The sequence below is a fragment of the Populus alba genome, chromosome 2 (assembly GCF_005239225.2).
Source record: "Populus alba chromosome 2, ASM523922v2, whole genome shotgun sequence".
Classification (NCBI taxonomy): Eukaryota; Viridiplantae; Streptophyta; class Magnoliopsida; order Malpighiales; family Salicaceae; genus Populus; species Populus alba.
This window is the reverse complement of record NC_133285.1, coordinates 17,905,967-17,917,715: the sequence shown is the minus strand read 5'-3', so window position 1 is coordinate 17,917,715 and position 11,749 is coordinate 17,905,967.

The following is an 11,749-nucleotide window of genomic DNA, read 5'->3' as shown; positions in this document are numbered from 1 at the left end:
CCCAAGGATCAATTAAAGCATAAACTTGTATTGGGGAGAACGTGAACCTGAAAATCACAATAATATAGCAACACAAATATCTAATAATTTAAAAAGACAAACATGCTTTTATATTTTATTCACTTCTCTCTTTTGGTGGGCCGCAAAAAATTACTTGCCACATGATCAATTAAAGAATAAACTTGTATTGGGGTGAAGGTGAACATGAAAATTACAATAATATAGCAACACAAATATTCAACAATTTAAAAAAACAAACATGCATTCATATTTTATTCACTTTTCCTTTCTGGTGGGCCACAAAAAAATAACTCGCCAGGATCAATTTTAATTTAATTTTTTTTCACATGAAAAAGCCTTCAAATAAACTCATGTGCCAATTAATTCCAGTGATGGGATAAGCGATTTCATATAATATGGAACGAAAAAAAAAAAGGGGGAAATGGATGAATTTAGGGTGAAAAAAAAATGAGGTACGTATTGGTATCGTTTAATGTTTAGCCAGATGAATATATTTTTTAATGTAATAAAAGATTTGAAAATGCACATTATACCTTAATCACTTCAATAATCAAGATGGTGGGAGATATATAATTTCACGTCCACCATTTACAATGCAGAAGCCATGTGCATAAACATGTGAGGAAGATTTGCAAAGGAATGTATGTTCCCACCACAAATGCACCTCATCCTTCACTACTACAAGTTATAATTTCCCAAATTTATTGATATAGCTTAACTTGTCAGGTTTTGAAATTTATTTTTTAAAAATCATCAGTTTGAGTGCCACAAATTTCAGTCATTGGAGGTTTATTCAGTTATTAACTTCATAGCTTCGAAGGATTAGTCAAAGTGCACGTAAGCTGACCTGGACACCCACGGTTACAAAAAAAAATTTTTACCCGGTAACCAAAGTTATAAAATCTACATTGATGTCACTACGAAGCCTAAATCAATTTGGATTAAAGAAAAAAAAAATTGATTTGAGTCGATTTAATCCCTTAAAAATCTAGGTTGAATCGTGATTTGGTTAATCAAGTAAAATCTGGTAAAATATTCGTTGATTTTTTTTTTTGTGATTTTTTTTAAATCAACATTGTTTTGATGTTTTTTTTTTGTTTTTTTAATAAATAGTTTAGATGAGTTCGACTAATTCTCTCGATGTGAAACTTGAATCTTCCATTAAGTCAATTTCAAGTTGGTGTTAATAACTTTGCCCTAACAATAAATATGAATTCATCACGTTACATGTGATCACGTATACTAATTAATAATTTTAAGAAGTTGATATGATGGTTGGAAGATTATGTTCTATTTTTTTTCAGATTTAAATTCGAGGGTTGCATTTAAAGGAATTTATTAAAAATAAAATCTGAAAGCACCAAAACCAATGTAATTGTTATAAAATCCATCTTGGATTTGTGAGTTTACTTGAAACTATGTTGTTTTATCATTTATTATGGGTTGGGTGTTTTAAAAAAAAATCAATTTAGAATTAATTAATTAATTTAGCTTACAATAATCCAATCAAAATTCATAGATAATCTAGTGGTAGATACAATCAAAATTCAAAGACTTTCCATACCTGATTGTCTTTGTCAAAAAGCTGTACAGGTTATTGAATGTGATAATTGTGGTTAAACTCATGAAGCATATAAGCACACATCAGAACATCAAACAATTTTTCATAATATTTCATCGATCCATGTTAAACCATCTACAAATATGTATCTAAGGACGTGAAGTTTCATGGAAATGTAGGATCCTTGTAATGTTTTTCCATCCAGAGGCTGGAAAATAGCATCCGAGATATCGGTAAGCAACGGATCGTACTTCAATTAACTTTCCTCTGGTTTAGATTCGCCATCAGCAGGTTCATATTGTGAGGATTGCTCATCTACGGAAGCAGGGGACCCTATAGGTTTCTTAAACTGTACCACGATCATGGTCATATTGTGCTCCGAACACCTATCAAACACTGCAGAGAGCTTGTTTTCCTGCATTATTGAGGTTTCCAGTTAGATTTTTGCAATGCATAACCTAGCAAATGTAGATTCACATGATAGAATCAACAAGATCATTTTTTTCCCCAAACATTCCATCAACATCAAAATGTAGAAAAACAAAAGTGGAGGGACGAATGAAAGAGTAATATTTCAAAACCTAACAAGAGGAGGTCTAAACCACGTACTGACTGTAGCTGTTCATGAATAAAATCTACTAGTTACTGGCTTGACATGCAATCCCTGAAACAACAATGACCAGTTATCCACAGTTGAGAGTAATGGAATGTGTTGGGTTGTGCCTTAACTAACCTTCCTATTTATATAAAGGTAGCAGAACACTGCAGTAATTGTAAAGATTACAAAATCCTATATTACTTTCCTATTGTTATAGATATATGAGGAACTGTAATGATTACAACATCCTATATTAATTTTCTATTCTATAATATGCCCCCTCAAGCTGAGGGTGGGGGATCAATCCGAAGCTTGAACCAAAAAGCAGTAAAAGATGCAACAGGAAGCGGTTTAGTGAAGACATCGGCAAGTTAATCCCGAGAGGGAACAAAACGAATCTGAATTTCTTTCTTGGCAACACGGTCACAGACAAAGTGATAATCCACTTCAACATGCTTAGTACGAGCATGGAAGATAGGATTTGCTGAGAGATAGGTAGCAACAAAATTATCACACCAAATGGTAGGGGCAGAGATTGAGGGAACCTGCAAATCTGTTAACAAGTATTAAAGTTAAATGACTTCAGCGGTACCATTAGCAAAGGCTTTATACTCAGCCTCAGTATAGGAGCGAGCAACTATGCGTTGCTTGTCGGATTTTCAAGAAATCTACGTCTGACCAAAAAAGACTAGATAGTCGCCTGTAGACTTGCGATCATCAATACTACCAGCCCAATCTGCATCTGTAAAGCCATGTAGAGCAAAAGAGGAGCCTCGAGTGATATTGAAACCATATGATGTCATACCTTTAAGATAGCATAAAATACGTTTGACAGCGGCCCAATGAAAATCTGTAGGAGCATGCATAAACTGACAGACTCTATTAACAGTAAAGCATATATTTGGATGGGTGAAGGTAAGATATTGAAGAGCACCCACGATTTGATGAAATCATGTAGGATCAGAGAATGAATGATCCGGTAATAAAATGACTTTCGAAGGGGAGACTGGAGTATCAACTGGTTTGCAGGAAGTCATACCAGCTCGGGTGAGGATGTCAAGAATATATTTATGTTGACGCAACATTAAACCCATACTGGTAGACTGAACTTCAATACCCAAAAAGTAGTGAACAACACCTAAGTCACGAAGCTTGAACTCAGAGCTGAGTAACTATATAAGGTGATGGAGCATAGCAGAGTTGCTACCCATGAGCAGAATATCATCAACATACACCCAGGAGATAAAAGATATTATTACCATCAGATAAGATAAATAGGGAGGTGTCAACCTTGGAAGCTCGGAAACTGATGGAGAGCAAAAAATCACTTAGATGAGTGTACCATGCTCTCGGTGCCTGTTTCAAACCATACAATGATTTGTGCAATCTGCACACATGAGAGGGAAGAGAAGAGTCAACTAAACCTAGAGGTTGTTTCATGTAGACCTCTTCAGTAAGAACACCATTGAGGAAGGCATTATGAATATCAAGCTGATGAATCTTCCAATTTCATGAAACCGCGATAGAGAAAACCAATCGGACAGTGTCTTACTTAATAATTGGACTGAAGGTTTTAGAATAATCAATACCTTCCTACTGGGTAAAACCTCTAGCAACAAGGCGCGCTTTATAGCGCTCAATACTACCATCAACACGATGTTTAATCCGATATACCCATTTACTGCCAACAACGTTCATCGAAGGATCAAATGGAACCAAAGACCAATGCGATTTTCACGTAAAACGGCAATCTCATCACACATAACATAATGCCAAACTGCATACCGGTCAGCATTAGAGAATGCAAAAGGCTTAGAAGAGGGAGAATATAGTACCCGTGTGGAGGTAGAAGTAGCGGCTGCGAAAGTAACCAGATTAGCTGTCTTCAGCTACCGCGGTCTAAGAGTCATAGGATGTCTGCTGTGTGCTGATGGAGACCCAGGGAAAGATGGTTGTAGCGAGGAGACTTGTGGCAGCTGATAAGAAGACAAATTAACCATAAGTTGCAGACCAGCAGGAAAGGATGATAAAGAAGCAGCCTCAAGCATAGTACTGTTAGCAGAGGAGGGGCTAGAAGCAGAGACTAAAGCTGCAGGAGTGCTGGCCAGGGAGGGCGAAGTAGAGGAGGGACTAGAAAGTGCCCCAAGACCATGAGGAGAGGAGACCAATTGACGATCTGAACCTGCATCATAAGGGTTAGATAAACAAGCATATGATGATGGCCAATGGATGGGTGAAGGCTGTGGTCGGGTGGTTGTTTGGAGTGGCAAAGCGGAGTGTTGTGGGCTGTTTGGGTGGCTGGTGAAAGTGGGTGGCGATGGGTGGTGTAGCAAATTTGGGAGGGTGATAGTAGCGGGTGGGGTAGGGGTTGTGGTGGAGACTTTTGCAATCTGTTCAGAATTATCAAATGGAAACACATGTTCATGGAAGTAGACATGACGGGAAATATAAATATGGTGAGATGCAATGTCAAGACATCGATAACCAAGATGCGAGGAACTATATCCAAAAAACACACATGGAGAGGAACGAAAATCCAATTTATGATTCTTATATGGAGACAGAAAAAGAAAACAGAGACACCCAAAGGTACGCAAAAAATGATAATCAGGAGACCGTTGAAATAAACAATCAAATGGAGAGTGATGGGCAATAACAGGAGTAGGCATGCGATTTATAAGATAAACATAGGTTTCAAAAGCATAATTCCAGAATTGAAAGGTGCTTTACATTGCCTTAAAAGAGTAAGACTTGTTTCCACAATATGCCTATGACGATGCTCTACTGTTCCATTTTGTTCATCAGTGTGGGGAAAAATTATACGATGATGAATACCAATGGTCTGAAAAAATGTGGATAGTTTTCGGTATTCACTGCCCCAATCAGTTTGAACAGATTTTATTTTTAATGAAAATTAACGTTCGACAAGAGTCTGAAATTGATGAAAAACAAAGTAAATATCAGACTTGGCAACGAGAGGATAATACCATACATATTTAGTATAAGCATCAATAAAGATAACAAAATAACAATAGCCATCTGAAGAAAAAAGAGGAGTAGGGCCCCATACATCACTAAAAATTAATTCAAGTGGAGCAGAAGTTTTGTGACTTGTATGTCCTAAAGACAAACGCGATGATTTTCCTAAAGGACAACTTTGACATTGAAAATTAAGACGTTTGTTGTTACAAATGATCTTATTTTTTGAGATTAACAATTGAAAAATACGTGAAGTAGGATGACTTAGTCGACAATGCCATAAATCGGCAGAGGCAGAAGTGCAGGGAGACCAATAAACTTGAGGAACTGACGTGACAGAAGACTTGGTCAGGGCATAGAGACCATCTTTACTCTGACCTGAGAAAAGGACTTCATGGGTGTTGAAATCCTTGACATAAAACACATGAGGGTGAAATTCAAAATAAACTTTATTATCAAGACAAAATTTATGAACAGAGAGCAGAGGTTTCGTGATTGCAGGAACATGAAGAACATTAGATAAGGTGAAAGAACAATATGGTGTATTATAGTTTGTATGACCAATGAGAGATTATAGGAAGGCCTTTACCATCACTAACATACAAATTATCATTACCAAGATACGGTTCTGAAGCGGTCAAGGTGGCAAGATCAGGTGTGACATGTTGATTGGCACTAGTATCCGGAAACCAATCAACAAAATCGGTTGAGGAGAGATTGTGCTACACCAGTTGGCAGTAGGCTGTTGGCTATAACCTCGCTGCTGGAATTGAGGGCAATGGGGAGTTGTATGGCCAAAATTCTGACACAGTTGGCAGCGTGGATTCTGCCCCCTATTGTGCTGCCAAGAGCCCTGCCTATTATCACCGAAGAAGGAGTTTTGGAAGCTGCGGTGATCAGGTCTGGAGCCAACAAATCGGTTGCTTCTGCTAGTGGACTAGTTGGGACACCAGCCACGGTTGAAGCGGTCCCTGCTGCGGCCAGAATTGCCAAAATTCTGGCACTGCGCAACAAGAGCAGAAGATGGAATGCTGGGTGTGGGCAGCAGAGGAGCATGTATGGCAGCAGAAGATTTATGAAGAAATTCATGTGTGAGGAGATGGCTATGAAGATCTGTATATAATAAAGGTTCAGCCTTGGTAATAAGAATGGTAACTAAGTCTTTAAACTCTCCCCGAAGACCACGAAACACATATAAATTGTAATCTTTAAGCGAAAATGGTCGACCAGCAGCGACCAATTCATCAAATAAAGCCTTCGCTTTTTTGCATAAATTGAGTTACTGATTCATCACCCTGTCGAAGATGCTGAAGAGAGCCGTGAAGTTGCATTATACGAGAGTTGGAGGTGGAAGCGAGAGCTCGCTCAAGAGTGCCCCAAGCTGAACAAGAACTTTGACAACCAACAACAAGATGCAAAACTTCCATAGATAGGGAGGAAAGAAGAGCACTTAGAATGAGTTGGTCCTGTTGTTTCCAGGTTTGAAAAAGCAGATTTACCTGAAGAGAGATACCATCATGGGCAAGAACATGTGTTGATGGACATGTGTTGGAGCCATCAACAAAAACCAAAAAACTCCTTGGCCTAGGAGATAAGGCCAGCATCTGCATACGCCAATATAAATAGTTGGTGTTTGTTAATTTGAGGGAGATGACTTGATGAGTGTGAGAAAAGGAAGATAATGCTTGCGGTAGTAGAGGCAGCAAAGGTAGCAGATGTGGGCTGCAAGAGGAGGCGTTCACCAGCCATGGTAGAGGAGAATCTAGGCGGTGACGCTGCAAAGGAAAGCAGAGGAGGCGCTGCAAGAGAAGAGGGCTGCACCGCCAGAGAAGAAGAAAGCTGGACTGTTGGTGTTGTAGAATTTGAAGATGTATTTGGAGCCTGTTCCATTGAAGAAGGGAGGCTGTGAGAAAAGTAGGTTTAATTTATTTTAGGGTTTTGTAGCTCTGATACCAAGTTGAGAATAATAGAATGTGTTTGATTGTGCTTAGCCAACCTTTCTATTTATACAGAAATAACAGAACACTGCAGTAACTGTAATGATTACAACATCCTATATTACTTTTCTATTCTGATAGATATATGAATAACTGTAATGATTACAACATCCTATATTAATTTTCTATTCTATAAGAGAGACACTTAGTCATAATTTTTATTCTTTCTTGAGACTCACGTCGTGATTTTTCAACCAAAATGCTTTGGAAGAGAAATAGGTTTAAAAGGAACAGATTATGAATGATTTTTGAGAAATAAAGAAATTCATAGGTTCGAGTGGCAGATTGTTTGGACGTTTTGGTTTGCCAACATCAAGGCAGGGCAGGTATGCCGTAGTGTTTAGTGAAATACTCATATGCAATAATTTCCAGTCTCTGTTGCATTACTTGTCGGCGTGAGTTGTGTTGCTGTAAATGCATTATTTGTTTCCTTCATAGATTCTAGCACGTCACTGTAATTTGACCTAGAATCATGTTAGTAATATACAACTACCTCTTATTAGAACTGTAAAGTTGAGAATAATAGAATGTGTTGGGTTGTGCCTTAGCCAACCTTCCTATTTATATAGAGGCAGTAGAACACTGCAGTAACTGTAATGATTACAACATCCTATATTAGAATCCTATTCTGATAGATACATGAGTAACTGTAATGATTACAACATTCTATATTAGAATCCTATTCTATAATATGCCCCCTCAAGCTGAGGGTGGGGGATCAACCCGAAGCTTGAATCGAAAAGCAGTAAAGGATGCAACATGAAGCGGTTTAGTGAAGACATCGACAAGTTGATCTCGAGAGGGAACAAAACGAATCTGAATTTCTTTCTTGGCAACACGGTCACGGACAAAGTGATAATCCACTTCAACATGCTTAGTACGAGCATGGAAGATAGGATTTGCTGAGAGATAGGTAGCACCAAGATTATCACACCAAATGGTAGGGGCAGAGATTGAGGGAACCTGCAAATCTGTTAACAAGTATTGAAGCCAAATGACTTCAGCGGTACCATCAGCAAGGGCTTTATACTCAGCCTCAGTAGAGGAGCGAGCAACAGTGCGTTGCTTGCCGGATTTCCAAGAAATCGACGTCTGACCAAAAAAGACAAGATAGCCGCCCGTAGACTTGCGATCATCAATACTACTAGCCCAATCTGCATCTGCAAAGCCATGTAGAGCAAAAGAGGAGCCTCGAGTGATATGGAAACCATAAGATGCCGTACCTTTAAGATAACGTAAAATACGTTTGACAGCGGCCCAATGAAAATCTATAGGAGCATGCATAAACTGACAGACTCTGTTAACAACAAAGCATATATCTGGACGGGTGAAGGTAAGATATTGAAGAGCACCCACGATTTGATGAAATCGTGTAGGATCAGAGAATGAATGATCCAATAATAAAATGACTTTCGAAGGGGAGACTGGAGTATCAACTGGTTTGCAGGAAGTCATACCAGCTCGAGTGAGGATGTCAAGAATATATTTATGTTGACGCAACATTAAACCCATACTGGTAGACTGAACTTCAATACCCAGAAAGTAGTGAACAACACCTAAGTCACGAAGCTTGAACTCAGAGCTGAGTAACTGTATAAGGTGATGAAGCATAGCAGAGTTGCTACCCGTGAGCAGAATATCATCAACATACACCAGGAGATAAAAGATATTAGTACCATCAGATAAGATAAACAGGGAGGTGTCAACCTTGGAAGCTCGGAAACCGATGGAGAGCAAAAAATCACTTAGACGAGTGTACCATGCTCTCGGTGCCTATTTCAAACCATACAATGATTTGTGCAATCTACACACATGAGATGGAAGAGAAGAGTCAACGAAACCTGGAGGCTGTTTCATATAGACCTCTTCAGTAAGAACACCATTGAGGAAGGCATTATGAATATCAAGCTGATGAATCTTCCAATTTCTCGAAACCACAATAGAGAAAACCAATCGGACAGTGGCTTGCTTAATAACTGGACTAAAGGTTTCAGAATAATCAATACCTTTCTGCTGGGTAAAACCTCTAGCAGCAAGGCGCGCTTTATAGCGCTCAATACTACCATCAACACGACGTTTGATCCGATATACCCATCTACTGCCAACAACGTTCATCGAAGGATGAAATGGAACCAAAGACCAAGTGCGATTTTTACGTAAAGCGGCGATCTCATCACACATAGCATTATGCCAAACTGCATATCAGTCAGCATCAGAGAATGCAAAAGGCTCAGAAGAGGGAGAATACAGTACCCGTGTGGAGGTAGAAGTAGCGGTAGTGGAAGCAACTAGATTAGCTGTCTTCGGCTGCCGCGGTCTAAGAGTCATAGGATGTCTGCTGTGTGCTAGTGGAGACGCAGGGGAAGATGGTTGTAGCGAGGAGACCTGTGGCAGCTGATAAGAAGACAAATCAACCATAAGTTGCAGACCAGCGGGAGAGGATGATAAAGAAGTAGCCTCAAGCATAGGATTGTCAGTAGAGGAGGGGCTGGAGGTAGAGACTGAAGCGGCAGGAGTGCTAGCCAGGGAGGGTGAAGCAGAGGAGGGACTAGAAAGTGCCCCAAGGCCATGAGGAGAGGAGACCAATTGACGATCTAAACCTGCATCATAAGGGTTAGATAAACAAGCATGGGATGATGGCCAAGGGATGGGTGGAGGCTGTGGTCGGGTGGCTGTTTGGAGTGGCAAAGCGGAGTGTTGTGGGCTGTTTGGGTGGCTAGTGAAAGCGGGTAGCGATGGGTGGTTTAGCAAATTTGGGAGGGTGACAATAGTGGGTGGGGTGGGGGTTGTGGTGGAGACCTTTGCAATCTGTTCAAAATTATCAAATGGAAACACATGTTCATGGAAGCGGACATGACGAGAAATATAAATACGGTGAGATGCAATGTCAAGACATCGATAACCAAGATGCGAGGAACTATATCCAAAAAACACACATGGAGAGGAACGAAAATCCAATTTATGATTATTATATGGACGCAGAAACGGAAAACAAAGACACCCAAAGGTACGCAAAAAATGATAATCAGGAGACCGTTGAAATAAACAATCAAACGGAGAGCGATGGGCAAGAATAGGAGTAGGCATGCGATTTATAAGATAAACAGAGGTTTCAAAAGCATAATTTCAGAATCGAAAAGGTGCTTTACATTGCCCTAAAAGAGTAAGACCTGTTTCCACAATATGCCTATGACGACGCTCTACTGTTCCATTTTGTTCATGAGTGTGGGGACAAATCAGACGATGATGAATACCAATGGTCTGAAAAAATGTGGATAGTTTTCGGTATTCACCACCCCAATCAGTTTGAATAGATTTTATTTTTTAAGGAAAATTGACGTTCGACAAGAGTTTTGAAATTGATAAAAAAACAGAAGTAAACATCAGACTTGGCAACTAGAGGATAATACCATACATATTTAGTATAAGCATCAACGAAGATAACAAAATAACGATAGCCATCTGAAGAAAAAAGAGGAGCAGGGCCCCATACATCACTAAAAGTTAATTTAAGTGGAGCAGAAGTTTTGTGACTAGTAGGTCCTAAAGACAAACGCGATGATTTTCCTAAAGGACAACTTTGACATTGAAAATTAAGACGTTTGTTGTTACAAATAATCTTATTTTTCGAGATTAACAATTGAAAGATACGTGAAGTAGGATGACCTAGTTGACGATGCCATAAATCGGCAGAGGCAGAAGTGCAGGGAGACCAATAGGCTTGAGGAACTGACGTGACGAAAGACTTGGTGAGGGCATAGAGACCATCTTTACTCTGACCTGAGAGAAGGACTTCATGGGTGTTGAAATCCTTGACATAAAACACACGAGGGTGAAATTCAAAATAAACATTATTATCAAGACAAAATTTCTGAACAGAGAGCAGAGGTTTTGTGATTGCAGGAACATGAAGAACATTAGATAAGGTGAAAGAACGATGTGGTGTATATATTTTTGTATGACCAAGATGAGATATAGGAAGGCCCTTACCATCACCAACATGCAAATTATCATTACCAAGGTACGGTTCTGAAGCGGTCAAGGTGGCAAGATCAGGTGTGACGTGTTGATTGGCACCGGTATCTGGAAACCAATCAACAGAACCGGTTGAGGAGAGATTGCGTTGCACCAGGTTGGCAGTAGGTTGTTGGCCATAACCTCGTTGCTGGAATTGAGGGCAATGGGGAGCTGTATGGCTGAAATTCTGACATAGTTGACAACGTGGATTCTGCCCCCTATTACGCTGCTAAGAGCCTTGTCTATTGTCACCGAAGGAGGAGTTTTGAAAGCTGCGGTGATCAGGTCTGGAGCCAGCAAATCGATTGCCTCTGCTGTTGGACTGGTTGGGACGCTAGCCACCATTGAAGCGGCCCCTACTACGGCCAAAATTGCCAAAAGTCTGGCGCTGTGCAACAAGAGTAGAAGATGGAATGCTGGGTGTGGGCAGCAAAGGAGCATGTATGGAAGCAGAAGATTTGTGAAGAAATTCATGTGTGAGGAGATGGCTGTGAAGATCTGCATATGATAAAGGTTCAGCCTTGGTAATAAGACTGGTAACTAAGTCTTTAAACTCTCCCCGAAGACCACGAAACA